Source organism: Etheostoma spectabile, unplaced genomic scaffold (assembly GCF_008692095.1).
Source record: "Etheostoma spectabile isolate EspeVRDwgs_2016 unplaced genomic scaffold, UIUC_Espe_1.0 scaffold00000662, whole genome shotgun sequence".
Lineage (NCBI taxonomy): Eukaryota > Metazoa > Chordata > Actinopteri > Perciformes > Percidae > Etheostoma > Etheostoma spectabile.
In genome coordinates this window covers 45,722-60,883 of record NW_022602627.1, presented here as the reverse complement: position 1 = coordinate 60,883, position 15,162 = coordinate 45,722, and the positions used below count along the sequence as shown (strand labels likewise).

At 42.2% G+C, this 15,162-nt stretch overlaps 5 non-coding genes across 5 annotated transcripts; 3 read left to right on the top strand and 2 right to left on the bottom strand.

Moving 5' to 3' along the window:
- The first annotated feature begins 1,672 nt into the window (after nt 1-1,672).
- Nucleotides 1,673-1,744, top strand: trnaq-uug (transfer RNA glutamine (anticodon UUG)). Its single transcript has one exon. It is a non-coding gene; the product is annotated as a tRNA-Gln (tRNA).
- Nucleotides 1,745-4,933: 3,189 nt separating this feature from the next.
- On the bottom strand, nt 4,934-5,007 carry trnat-agu (transfer RNA threonine (anticodon AGU)). The gene has a single exon. It is a non-coding gene; the product is annotated as a tRNA-Thr (tRNA).
- A 705-nt stretch (nt 5,008-5,712) lies between these two features.
- Nucleotides 5,713-5,785, bottom strand: trnat-ugu (transfer RNA threonine (anticodon UGU)). The gene has a single exon. It is a non-coding gene; the product is annotated as a tRNA-Thr (tRNA).
- A 623-nt stretch (nt 5,786-6,408) lies between these two features.
- Nucleotides 6,409-6,482, top strand: trnat-agu (transfer RNA threonine (anticodon AGU)). The gene has a single exon. It is a non-coding gene; the product is annotated as a tRNA-Thr (tRNA).
- A 1,005-nt stretch (nt 6,483-7,487) lies between these two features.
- trnam-cau (transfer RNA methionine (anticodon CAU)) lies at nt 7,488-7,559 on the top strand. The gene has a single exon. It is a non-coding gene; the product is annotated as a tRNA-Met (tRNA).
- Nucleotides 7,560-15,162: the final 7,603 nt, after the last annotated feature.

Genomic DNA, 15,162 nt, shown 5'->3' with positions numbered 1-15,162 from the left:
GCCTAGTTTTGACCTGTTGATGGCCAATAAATATCAAAAGGGAAGTGGATTGAACACATTTGGTAATGCTTTTAAACCTTGTTTTGTTGGGGCTGATTGAGGCCCAGGTGTACACCAGTACCCTGTGACATCACTGTCGGGTGGGGTTTCAGGTGGATGTGATGCTGACTGAGGTCAGATGTAAATAAGCATGAACTTTACCGGCCAAGGCACTTCGGCTAACTGCATGATTTTAACATCTTCGATGCTGCTGTAATAAAAATTAATACATTTATTATTTGTACATGGCTACATTCACATAAAGTATCCAAAGAGCATAATACTGCACTGTGTTCAGTTGTTTACACAGAGTTCCTCGTGGCCGCTTATCGAGGTTCATCCCGAGAGGTGATGACACTCTAAGAGAGGTAATCTCTCCAACAACAGGGTGCGGCTGGGATTCAAAGCCAGGATCTCCAGTTTACTAGACAGGCACATTAACCAACTAAGCCACAGCACCTCCACAAGTCGCTATCCTGTTAAGTCTTAATTTGTCTTTTACCTTGTATAAGCTAAACATACAGTGTACTGACTGCCAGTATTGGGAGTAACGGGTTAGCTCGCCTAGGCTTGGCGGATCAATCCTATCCAGTAGATAGTTTGCAGAAGAGGTATAAGTACCTGGCAGGTCTCTCCCTTCAGCAGTTTGAGAACGCCAGCCCACTCCTTCTCATTGGTGCTGATCATCCACATCTCACCCCCATAGAGCCAGTGAAGCTCGGTCCACCAGGTGGAACAGTCACCATTCGAACCAGACTGGGGGGGAACGTTTCAGGGCCCAGCACGGATCGTGGAGCAACAGCTACGGATGCAACAGTGCCTTCTGACGTCCACTGTTCCTTCCAACATGGAGCTCTTCCAGATTGTTGAGAATCTCTTGCAGCTGGATGTGCTGCCATACAAAAATGAGAAAGTGGTAACCGGGTCAAGACAAGACCAGGAGGCAGTAAGTTTGCTTGAAGAGAAGACTACGCGTGTGGAGGTGGACAGAATACTCCGCTATGCTGTAAAAGTTTCCCTAACTCACCCGGCAAGGAACCCCAATGTGTTCCGTTCCATTGTTTGCATTTTACCTCGTTATGAGGATAGCAGATAAAAATTAACGTTTCCAGTCACATCTCTATCAACTACGTCAGCAACCAGGTAACATTTTATTTTGGTTGACCTAAAACAACTGGTTACTAGGGCTTAGTTGATGGCTGAGCGTTCCAAGGCACTGCGTTCAGGTCGCAGTCTCCACTGGAGGCTAGGATTCAAATCCCACTTCTTACATGAATTGTTTCCTTCTAGATCTAATTCAGAGACATGGTATTGGGAAGCTTGAACTCAGCTATTCTGTACATTATAGTGGACATTAATTTGCGCAAAGATACTGAATATGCAAGTACAGCCGCACCTTTTGTGAGCATCTGCATTATCAACCCATGTAAAGTTACCATGTGTACACAGTAGACCTATCTACTGCTGTATTCATTGTTTGTGGCAAGAGCTTTAAAACCTATTCTTGACTTTTCTTATTCCACATCCTGTATGAACGCTTAACTTACTAAATGACTTAAGTTAGTAATTGTTGTGTGTCTTCAATGTTATGGAAGAAGCTGCCTGGCAAACCAATGTTGCCTTTCAGAACAGTGGTTCCATGGTGTAATGGTAAGCACTCTGGACTTTGAATCCAGTGATCCGAGTTCAAGTCTCGGTGGAGCCTGTTTTTAAGCCAGAGTTCTGGTGAAATTAAAAAAATCAACCTCCACACTGTTCACATCTAGGCTAACGGGTAAAATATTCTTGGATGTTTGACTGAAAACAGTATGTTGGTGGTGGCTGGTTGAGCTGTGACCTGTACTTCAAGTTAACTTAACGTTGCTCCAAATTTAGACTTAGTTGAACATATTGAAGATATTTTCACAATGTTGACCCAAATGTCAGTCTATTTCCCATCAAGTAAGCACATGTCTGGACACAGGTGGACATTTTGGACAGAAACATTGGTGGATCTTGATTCCCACCACAGGATTTAGCCTGCATTGCACATTGGGGTACAGAGTCGGTAAGATGCCTTCACATCCCACGCAATGTATTGCCATTGTCAAGCACATTTCCACACTGGTGACTTTCTTTCATGTCCCCATAAACACCCATATATTTTGGGCTGACAATAGGGAAACCTTACTTTGATAACTATGACCTGGATGACTGAGTACCTAATATACAGTGGTGTGAAAAAGTGTTTGCCCCCTTTGTGTAACCCTTGCAAGCGACTTATCTTATCACCCACCCCCCCCCCAAGCTACACCATCACAACAACAGCAAAAAAAAACAATATCCCCAATATTGAACCTACACCTCCGGTGGAAACTGTGACCTGAACGCAGCACCTTGGACCGCTCAGCCATCCTGACTGAATATTCCAACGTGTAGTAGGATCTCTCACAGAAATAATAATATGGTAAGTCAACTATGTCATGATACAGTGGTGTGAAAAAGTGTTTGCCCCCTTCCTCATTTCCTGTTCCTTTGCATGTTTGTCACACTTAAGTGTTTCGGAACATCAAACCAATTTAAACAATAGTCAAGGACAACACAAGTAAACACAAAATGCAATTTGTAAATGAAGGTGTTTATTATTAAAGGTGAAAAAAAATCCAAACCATCATGGCCCTGTGTGAAAAAGTGATTGCCCCCTAAACCTAATAACTGGTTGGGCCACCCTTAGCAGCAACAACTGCAACCAAGCGTTTGCGATAACGTGCAATGAGGCTTTTACAGCGTCCTTGGAGGAATTTTGGCCCACTCATTTTTGCAGAATTGTCCTAATTCAGTTACATTAGAGGGTTTTCGAGCATGAACGGCCTTTTTAAGGTCATACCACAACATCTCATTAGGATTCAGGTCAGGACTTTGGCTAGGCCACTCCAAAGTCTTCATTTTGTTTTTCTTCAGCCATTCGGTGGTGGACTTGCTGGTGTGTTTAGGATCATTGTCCTGCTGCAGAACCCAAGTTCGTTTCAGCTTGAGTACACGAACAGATGGTCGGACATTCTCCTTCAGGATCTCTTGGTAGACAGCAGAATTCATAGTTCCTTTTATCACGGCAAGTCTTCCAGGTCCTGAAGCAGCAAAACAACCCCAGACCATCACACTCCCACCACCATATTTTACTGTTGGTATAATGTTCTTTTTATGAAATGCAGTGTTCCTTCTACGCCAGATATACTTGGACACACACCTTCCAAAGAGTTCCACTTTTGTCTCATCGGTCCACAGAATGTTGTCCCAAAAGTCTTGGGATCATCAAGATGTGTTGTGGAGAAATTGAGACGAGCTTTGATGTTCTTTTTGCTCAGCAGTGGTTTTCTCCTTGGAACTCTGCCATGCAGGCCATTTTTGCCCAGTCTTTTCCTGATGGTGGAGGCATGAACGCTGACCTTAACTGAGGCAAGTGAGGCCTGCAGTTCTTTGGACGTTGTTGTGGGGTCTTTTGTGACCTCTTGGATGAGTCGTCGCTGCGCTCTTGGGGTAATTTGGGCGGCCGGCCACTCCTGGGAAGGTTCACCACTGTTCCATGTCTTCGCCATTTGTGGATAATGGCTCTCACTGTGGTTCGCTGGTTTCCCAAAGCTTTGGAAATGGTTTTATAACCCTTTCCAGACTGATAGATCTCAATTACTTTCTTTCTCAATTGTTCCTGAATTTCTTTGGGTCTCGGCATGATGTGTAGCTTTTAAGGATCTTCTGGTGGACCTTACTGTGTCAAGCAGCTCCTATTTAAGTGATGCCTTGATTGTGAACAGGTTTGGCAATAATCAGGCCTGGGTGTGGCTAGAGAAATTGAACTCAGGTGTGGACAACCACAGTTATAGTATGTTTTAACAAGGGGGGCAATCACTTTTTCACACAGGGCCATGATGGTTTGGATTTTATTTCACCTTTAATAATAAACACCTTCATTTACAAATTGCATTTTGTGTTTACTTGTGTTGTCCTTGACTATTGTTTAAATTGGTTTGATGTTCCGAAACACTTAAGTGTGACAAACATGCAAAGGAACAGGAAATGAAGAAGGGGGCAAACACTTTTTCACACCACTGTATCATGACATAGTTGACTTACCATATTATTATTTCTGTGAGAGATCCTACTACACGTTGGAATATTCAGTCAGGATGGCTGAGCGGTCCAAGGTGCTGCGTTCAGGTCACAGTTTCCACCGGAGGTGTAGGTTCAATATTGGGGATATTGTTTTTTTGCTGTTGTTGTGATGGTGTAGCTTGGGGGGGGGTGGGTGATAAGATAAGTCGCTTGCAAGGGTCACACAAACATCAGCACACATTTGCACACCGACTTTCAACAGTACGGCACCAATGAGAAGGAGTGGGCTGGCGTTCTCAAACTGCTGAAGGGAGAGACCTGCCAGGTACTTCTACCTCTTCTGCTGACTGGCTACTTGATAGGATTGATGCGCTCTTTGTCCTCTGAGTGTGGCGTTATGTGGATTCAGCGAGGAATCCTTCAGATGACATCACAAGAGGAAAGACATTAAGTGATCTCACAGAGCCAAATAGTTGGAGTCAAGACCCTCCATTCCTGCTCCACGCTTCAGACAGCTGGCCCGTGAAACCGACCACCTCAGCTGAGGAAGAGGTATCAGAACTCCGGACGTTGATCTTCTGCGCAGTTGCTTCCACAGCATAGTTCTCCAGTTCCAGATGCGGACAAGTTTAACATTTGGAGGGAACTCATCAATGTTACTGCGTAGGAGCTTTACAGGGTGGAGACCAGCATAGTAGTCCTACGGCCATAGATTACCAGAAAGCAGAGACAATCATCTTCTGATGAGCCCAAATGCTGGCTGGCAATACATGAAATGCGAATAGAGGTAATCTCTGCAACAACAAGGTAATGCTGGGATTTGAACCCAGGATCTCCTGTTTACTAGACAGGCACTTTAACCAACTAAGCCACAGCACCTCTACTGGAGCCATGGAGGGTTTTCACTCATGTCATGTTCTGGGCAGTAACCCGGATGCACGGCTATATTGGAGGCACTCGGTGCAAACAACTGAACAGAGTACAGTGGAGTATTATGCACTTTGGATACTTTATGTGAATGTAGCCATGTCTTAACAACAGAAAAACATCTAAGATGCAAAGGCATATAGGGAAGGATGATATTTCGAGAAATTACAGTTTATTGGCGGTGCAGATCCCTACGAGTTGGCTCCCTCATCTTAGATCCATGACAACCCGGTGATTCTTCCTTCAGATGCATATTCCGATATAGTCAACTAATATCAAATAATTAATTTATTAATTTTCATTCCAGAAGCATCGAAGACGTTAAAATCAGGCAGTCAGCGCCCAAAGTGCCTTGGCCGGTAAAGTTCATGTTTATTTCACCTCTGACCTCAGTCAGCATCACACGCACCTAAAACCCCACCCAACAGTGATGTCACAGGGTCATGGTGTACACCGGGCCCACGTTCAGCCCCAACAAAACAAGGTTTAAAAGCATTAAAAAATGGGTCTAATCCATTTCCCTTTATATATTTATTACCCATCAACAGGCCACAACTGGGCAAAATTAAATAATGCTTGCTAAGCACTATAGCAAAAATAAATAACAAATGTATTCACTCTTTGTAAGGCAGATAACATAATTAGTAACTGATAAGGAGGCACTGCTGGGTTTTGGACCCAGGATCTCCTGTTTACAAGACAGGTGCTTTAACCACTAAGCTACAGCGCCTCCGACAGGTTTGCCTGTCATGTAAGATTACAATGAGCTAGGGAACAGGGTTCCAACCATCCATCTTTGTCAAGCAGCTCCAGCAGGGGACCCCAAACTTCCCTTTTCAGAGCAACTGGGTGATCTCGAGGCGTTCCCAGGCCAGGTTGGAGATATAATCCCTCCACCTAATCCTGGGTCTTACCCAAGACCTACTCCCAGGTGGACGTGCCTGGACCACCTCCCTAGGGAGGCCCCACGAGGCATCTTGACCTGGTCACCAATTTCTCATTTTTGTATTGCAGCACACCCAGCTGCTAGAGCTTCTCAACGATCTGGAAGAGTGCTGGGCCCTGAAGCGTCCACCCCAGTCTGGTTCAAATGGTGACTGGTCCACCTGGTGGACTGAGCTTCACTGGCTCTAGTTTAATGTTTGTGTTTCTTGTTGTTTAAACAAGTATAATATTAATGAAATGTAATTGGTAATACGTTATATTACTGTGTTAAAGCAAAAAGGAATACATGACTTTATTTGCGTTACTTTTGTAACACGTTACTCCCAATACTGCCAGTCAGTATACTGTATGTTTAGCTTATTCTAGGTAAAAGAGAAATTAAGACTTAACATTATACCTACTAATGGAGGTGCTGTGGCTTAGTTGGTTAAAGTGCCTGTCTAGTAAACAGGAGATCCTGGGTTTAAATCCCAGCAGCACCTTGTTGTTACAGAGATTACCTCAATTTGCCTCCCATCATCATGTCCACCCAATTCCTTATGCTACCCATTAAACAGATCACTTTGCATTCAGTCTCGTAATCACCATAAAAATTAGGTATCACTGAAATTTGAACTTGTGTTGCTGCAGTCAGAGTATACAGTGCTCATCCTGAATGGGCCAGTATAATGCATCAGAATTGCTTGTTGAATGGTCTATTAGCTTTGAAACCCCCTTTCCCCACAGCTTTCAATTGAAAATTGTGCACTCTTGGGGTCATAGCATGGATCAGGAACCAAAACGGACACACCTGGACTCAATGGGCATTGGCTGGCAATATTTGACACGTTCAGACCATGAAGACAGCTATCAGTTTATTTCCCATCTGGCAGGTATACTTGTAGACTCAGTTGGACATTTTGAAGATAAATGCTCAATGTTGACTCAATCGTCAGTCTATTTCCCATCTGGCAGGGACATTTCTGGATTCAGGTGGACATTGTGGACAGAAACATTGGTGGATCTTGACTCCCACCATGGGATTTAGTCTGTATTGCACGTTGGGGTACAAGATCAATAAGATGCCATTAACATCCCGCGCAATGTATGGCCTTTGTCAAGCAAATTTCCACCCTAGTGACTTTCTTCCATGTCTCCATGAACGCCGATATGTTTGGGCTGACAATTACAAGAGTAGCCAAAACCCTAGTCGACCCAGTCCAAACCATCGCGGTAAGCCTCACTGGGTGTCCAAACTAAAATGATACGAGGCAAGTTGGTTGGTCCTTACTGATGTTTATATCTTTACTCACAATGCCCTGTTTTTAAAACACCAGAAAATCACAAGTGTTACATGTGAATAATCAATGTGTGAGTAATCAGGAAGCTCACATAAAAGATAGTTGCTAGGTCTACCAAATGTTTAACTTTACAACCCGAGAGCGGCTGGAACCTTGGTTGCCACCTTCCATCAAAATGTGAATCACAGACCTGGGTAGAGAATCCAGAGCAGAGTGGCGCAGCGGAAGCGTGCTGGGCCCATAACCCAGAGGTCGATGGATCGAAACCATCCTCTGCTAATGACTATGATTGTATCTATTTCCTGTCTGTTGATGTTTAAGAAAGCATCAGTTTCTGAAATGAAATGGTTCCACCTAAATACTGGAGCATAAAACAATAAATATACTGCACTACAAGTACATACATACCGTAAAACATGTACATTTAAAGTGCTTGTTGTGCTGTCTTATAGTCTGAGGTATAAAAGAGAGAGCATACCGCTTAGTTAGTGTCACAGGAGGTCTTAGGCTGAATCCCATTCCTTCCCCTTACCCTTCCCCTAGCTTTTGCGCGTTCACGCGGCACCTAGTGCCGGTCCAATACGTATTAAGAGCTAGGGGTAGGGCATAGATCAAGGGCTGTATACCCCTTGGGACCTAGTGTGGACGCGACCTCACTAGAAAACACAAAGGCAGTGTGTTGCTGCTGCATCGACCAGAGAGACACATGAATGTAAGTACTTTCGGCTTAAATAATTGATTAAAAAGTTACGACAGTCTTGTTTTGTGGTCTATGCAGTCCTGTACATGTATACTTGCAACCATGTTCCTAACTGAAACTTTTTAAAAATCGCTAGCTTGCAATGCTAACGCTAATCGCTAACGCTAACGTTGAACAGTCCCACATATTTCTGCCTTGAATGGACTGTATAGATCGCATAGATTGTATAGCTAGATATATATTAACGGTCTATGATACATCGCTACGTGCTTAACATATACCGCCCTGTATCACACAGGAGGACACAGGAGGACACAGCAGCTGATCCAGGTTGGGGCTGAAAACGCAGACGTTTCCTAATTCATATGTTCATGCTGTACCCATTCATTATTGCATTGGTAGCCTACTATTATTGTAATAATCTGTAATTAATTCCTGTTCATTGTTCATGCACTTGTTATATTGTTGTTGGTTTTGATATGGGACACTGATGATATGTGAGGGGGGGGGGTTACTGGCCAAAAGGCTCCAGACTGGTCTGGAATATCAGAGCAGCTGTAGTTACAACAGTGTAGTGTGTGTGTAGTTTGTTTGTGGTCTTGTGTGTATTTTTTTAGTTTTACACATATGAGTGCCTTTTATTGTGTGCGACATGTTAGTTATGGTTCTAATAGTTGACAATGGTTCTGTAACATTATTTTATGTAACGTTTTTGCCTGTTATGTTCAATTTATCACCAATAAAGACAGATTTTTGTCAAAATGTTTTTGTGAACATCAATGACATTCAAACGGTGATAACTGAAACAGATATACAACACACCATGTATATGTATGTATATGTACACATGATGCATGTGTATACACATTTGTATTGCAAACAGACCTAAGTACTACACAGATAAGTACTCTGCACTACCAAAGTGAACCTAAAATAACTATAAAATATATAACACACACTGTTGTCCAAACCCACACAATCAACAGACCTAGACGGCATCTTGGAAGTTTGTGATCAATACTGTATGGTGATGTCACCAAGTGGTGTCCCAATTCATAGGGGTATGTTTTCACCCCTTACCCCTACCCCTTGGTTTCAAGGGCCAAGGGGTAGGGGTAAGGGCCAAGGGGTAGGGGTAAGGGGAAGGAATGGGATTCAGCCTTAGTCTACCACTACGTTCTATAACCCTACCAGTCAGATTACCACAGGAGGTAATATCTTTTGCAGCTCTTTTAAAGACTCTACCATAATACCTGCTTGGAATCAAAGTCATATCAACTGCTTGGAAGGCAGCTATGCTCACCACTATACCACCATTGCTGGACAATATAACATTCACTGCAAATGTTGCAACACATCTGGTCATTGAGACTGAAAATAAATGCTCAGAGATGCAACAGTGGCTTCCAGTACCTATGAGATATTACAAGATTGTCCGTGAAGGTACATCTGCCATTGGTTATGAAGGGATGTGTGACCACCATTAAATTATGGCTTTCGTTTTCGGCCACAGGATTCAAACTTGCGAGGGGAAACCCCAATGAATTTTAAGTCCATCGCCTTAACCACTCGGCCACGACAACCTAAAAAGCAGAGAAATACCGATTTGCACTAATAGTGATAACCTATTTAAGGCAAGGCAAGGAAGCTTTATTTGTATAGCACTTTTCAGCCATAGGGCAATTCAAAGTGCTTTACACAAAAACAGTTAAAAAAGAGTTAAAAAATAAAAATAGATCAAACACAAGAATAAACAGTTAAAAATAAAATCAGATAAAACACAAGAATAAAAGTTAGAGTGCAGTATACGAAATCAAACATTAAAGAAATTAACAACCATTTAAAGAAAGGCAACATAAAAAAGAAAGGTCTTCAGCCTTCAGCGTTCTGAATCAGCTGCAGCTGTCTGATTGATTTTTTAGGGAGACCTGTAAAGACCCCGTAACAGTAGTCAAGTCTACTGAAGATGAAAGCATGGACAAGTCTTTCCAAATCCTGTTGACACATAAGTCCTTTAACCCTTGATATATTCTTAAGGTGATAGTAGGCTGACTTTGTAATTGTCTTAATGTAGCTGTTAAAGTTCAGGTCTGAGTCCATGACTACACCAAGATTTCTGGCTTTGTCTGTTGTTTTTAACATTGTTGTTTGAAGCTGAGCGCAGACTTTTAATCGTTCCTCTTTTGCTCCAAAACAACTACCTCAGTTTTTCCTTCATTTAATTTCAGAAAGTTCTGGCACATCCGGACGTTAATTTGTTCAATACACTTAGTCAGTTTTTGTACTGGACTATAGTCCCCTGGCGATCAGGTTATGTAAATTTGTGTGTCGTCCGCATAACTATGGTAATTTATTTTGTTGTTTTCCATAATCTGAGCCAGTGGGAGCATGTTAAGAACCAGTATTAATTCAAAGAAAGGACTGGAGCGTTTACTGTAGAGAATAGTATGCTGACACTGAAGTATTGAGACAACAGAGACTGAAAATCTAATTCAATCTACATATCGGTCTTCTTAAAGATCTAAATAGATTTTCTCACCTCAGAGTCATCTGGAGCACGTAACGATTAGCTTCTGTCCCTCTGAACCCTGAGTGACAATCACTCTGCAGTGAATGAGATGCAGTTCCCCCCCCTCAGTCTTCACTTCATCTGCTCTCTGTCATTGATGATCGTTCTTTGCTTCTTTATGGAGCATTGAGAAAGGAAGTATGATCTGAGTGGTATTAGTAGATATGTGGAAAGCTAATGGAAAAAGACATAATAAAATGACCTAAACTATTTAATTAACTACAGTCATTGCCAATCTTTAAATATTTGTCTTGTCCGTGGTGGACAATGTTACTTGAAAGAGGTTAGGGTTATCCACAGCTTCAACAATGGAAACTTTGAACGTTGAACAATGTCCCCAGCCTCCACAGGGATGTACAAAAAGCTCCGCCGGAGGTGCAAGTTGAAAGTCTGTTGGACAGGGGCCTCCTCCAGATGTTCCCATTTACCCGTACCACCCATTTGGGCTTACCAGGTCTGTCCAGAGTCCTCCCCCATCCCCTGACCCAACTCACCACCAGATGGTGATCAGATGACCGCTCCGCCCCTCTCTACACCCAAGTGTCCAAAACATACGGCCTCAGATCAGATGAAAACATTTATAAAATCAATCATTGATCTTCGGCCTAGGGTGCTCTGGTACCACGTACACTTATGAGCACCCTATGTTTGAACATGGTATTTGTTATGGACAATTCATGACTAGCACAGAAGTCCAACAACAGACAACCACTCTGGTTTAGATCAGGGAGGCCATCCTCCCAATCACGCCTCTCCAAGTATCTCCATCATTGCCCACGTGTGCGTTGAAGTCCCCCAGCAGAACTATGGAGTCCCCTACTGGAGCCCCATACAGGACTCCATTCAAGGTCTCCAAGAAGGCAGAATACTCCGAACTCTTGTTTGGTGCATAAGCACAAACAACAGTCAGAGTTTTCCCCCCCAGCACCCGCAGGCGTAGGGAGGCGACCCTTCCAATCAAACACACCTAAAATCCTATCAATTGTAGTTTGATCTAGGTCAGTGGTTCCCAAAGTGGGGTCTGGGGTTCTAAAGGGGTTCCTGAGGGGGTCTATGGGGTCCCCAGCAAAAGGGAGAATTACTATTTTCACTATAATCCAATCCATTAGTTACACCATGATCAGAATGTATTACTATTTTAATCATGGATTTAATTCACCTATTCTGTCAAATGGGGTCCCCTGGCCGAATGAGTGTCAGTTTGGGTGTCCTTCACTGGATATAAAAAAGTTTTGGAAACCACAGTTCTAGGTTATGGTATCAATGGCCCAAGTTTTATTGGTATCCAATCGGCCTGAAAAAGCGATGTTTAATATTCTAAGACGTGCTTTAACACTTACTGTAATGAACAGTTGAGACTAATCCACACCCACAATGTGAGTTTAAAAAGCCCCCCCTTAAAATGTATGTAAGAGCATTTTGTTGTGAGGATAACTTGCAAAATTAATAAATTAAAACTCTGTTTTGATTTCAATAAGTTATTTTTAAACTTAAACTTAACTTTAAACAAAACTAAATGCATTATATTTGGAAATCATACTACAAATACAGATGTTAATTAGTAATTGATAAAAAAAACAATCAAAAGAGTCTATGAAATTACATTTCTGGGGGTTGAACTTGAATCCAAACTGTTCTGGAAGCCCCTTATTAAATATCTGTATGAAGATGGCCAGGAGTATACTAACTAATAACTACATATTGATCCAAAATACATTACATACTCTGTACTGCACACTTTTTACAATATTTGTTATATTGTGTGGGAGTTTGGGGAAATACTGTACCTAGAAAAATATTTGCACATTGCAATAAAGAGCAATCAGGATAATAAATCACATACATGAGCATACTAATCATCTGTTTTTAATTCACATTTGTTGATATTTATGGACATTGTTACATTCAAAACTGCACAATTTATGTGTAAAGTTAAAGAAAATAATTGATCATGTAACATGCGCCCAATGTTGAAGGAAAGAGCCGGGGACATCATCTAAGAGGACATTATGAACTACTGTTAAAAGCACGTGTGTTTCAGTTTGTGGGGTGAGATTATGGGATGGACTGAACAATGACATCAAAAAGAGCCATAATACCATTTAGTTGAAAAAAGGATTATAAAAATCATTACTGGACCAGTACAGAAAAGAAATCGAAACATAGGAATGGAAATGTAATGCAAAGGTATTGTTGTATAAGAATTTGCATATCTTTTTACTTTGCTATGAGATGATTTTGTGACATAGGGGTCATTTCAAATTGCTTCCACCTGCTCCTTCTCAAACTAATCCTTCGAGATAAATAAATTAAATGAAACAAGATAACTGGACAAATACATTTCACGTATTAGAGCCGCATTAGAAGCATATTTTGTATTTTTGCAATATATGGTTTGCTATATGTCCATTTTACGTTTTACATCTTTTCAGCAGGAATCTTCTTAAAAAATCTAACAATCCCTCCTTTGATTTGAGGCAGACTCAGGCCGTAAACTAGAGGGTTATTAATGGGGGGATCATCAAATACTGTAAAGATAAAACAACTGTGATGATAGGATTCTTTTTATCAACCTCAAATCGAGTCAATGACAGCTCACAGAAGACAGAAAGAGAATAGGTGGTGAATGTGATGATGTGAGGCAGGCAGGTCTGGAACGCCTTTCCTCTGAAATCAGACGAGCTTCTCCTGCAGACAAGAAGGATACGGAGATAGGTGTACAGGACAAAGGAGAGAGGGATGAAGATGATTGTCACCACAAGAACTGACCTACTATGTTGTTCAGTTATGTCCACACAGGAAAGCTGAACCACAGGCCAGTTGGAACAGAAAATTCTGTGCAGTTTATTGCCACACAGCGGTAATCGGACAGTAAGATAGAGCATGAAACCCACACCAAATACAGGGTAGAGCACGGCAAAAATTACAAGCTGTGTTACCATCTTAAATGTCATTTTACTGTGATAGTGTAAAGGCTGGCAAATAGCAACAAGTCTATCATAGGCCATGATGCCGAGGAGAGTCAGCTCACATGATACATAGGTGTAAATAACAGATACAGTGGTGTGAAAAAGTGTTTGCCCCCTTCCTCATTTCCTGTTCCTTTGCATGTTTGTCACACTTAAGTGTTTCGGAACATCAAACCAATTTAAACAATAGTCAGGACAACACAAGTAAACACAAAATGCAATTTGTAAATGAAGGCGTTTATTATTAAAGGTGAAAAAAATCCAAACCATCATGGCCCTGTGTGAAAAGTGATGGCCCCCTAAACCTAATAACTGGTTGGGCCACCCTTAGCAGCAACAACTGCAACCAAGCGTTTGCGATAACGTGCAATGAGGCTTTTACAGCGTCCTGGAGGAATTTTGGCCCACTCATCTTTGCAGAATTGTCCTAATTCAGTTACATTAGAGGGTTTTTTGAGCATGAACGGCCTTTTTAAGGTCATACCACAACATCTCAATAGGATTCAGGTCAGGACTTTGGCTAGGCCACTCCAAAGTCTTCATTTTGTTTTTCTTCAGCCATTCGGTGGTGGACTTGCTGGTGTGTTTAGGATCATTGTCCTGCTGCAGAACCCAAGTTCGTTTCAGCTTGAGTACACGAACAGATGGCCGGACATTCTCCTTCAGGATCTCTTGGTAGACAGCAGACTTCATAGTTCCTTTTATCACGGCAAGTCTTCCAGGTCCTGAAGCAGCAAAGCAGCCCCAGACCATCACACTATCACCACCATATTTTACTGTTGGTATAATGTTCTTTTTATGAAATGCAATGTTCCTTCTACGCCAGATATACTGGGACACACACCTTCCAAAGAGTTCCACTTTTGTCTCGTCGGTCCACAGAATGTTGTCCCAAAAGTCTTGGGGATCATCAAGATGTGTTGTGGAGAAATTGAGACGAGCTTTGATGTTCTTTTTGCTCAGCAGTGGTTTTCTCCTTGGAACTCTGCCATGCAGGCCATTTTTGCCCAGTCTTTTCCTGATGGTGGAGGCATGAACGCTGACCTTAACTGAGGCAAGTGAGGCCTGCAGTTCTTTGGACGTTGTTGTGGGGTCTTTTGTGACCTCTTGGATGAGTCGTCGCTGCGCTCTTGGGGTAATTTTGGGCGGCCGGCCACTCCTGGGAAGGTTCACCACTGTTCCATGTCTTTGCCATTTGTGGATAATGGCTCTCACTGTGGTTCGCTGGATTCCCAAAGCTTTGGAAATGGCTTTATAACCCTTTCCAGACTGATAGATCTCAATTACTTTCTTTCTCAATTGTTCCTGAATTTCTTTGGGTCTCGGCATGATGTGTAGCTTTTAAGGATCTTCTGGTGGACCTTACTGTGTCAAGCAGCTCCTATTTAAGTGATGCCTTGATTGTGAACAGGTGTGGCAATAATCAGGCCTGGGTGTGGATAGAGAAATTGAACTCAGGTGTGGACAACCACAGTTATAGTATGTTTTAACAAGGGGGGCAATCACTTTTTCACACAGGGCCATGAGGGTTTGGATTTTTTTTCACCTTTAATAATAAACACCTTCATTTACAAATTGCATTTAGTGTTTACTTGTGTTGTCCTTAACTATTGTTTAAATTGGTTTGATGTTCCAAAACACTTA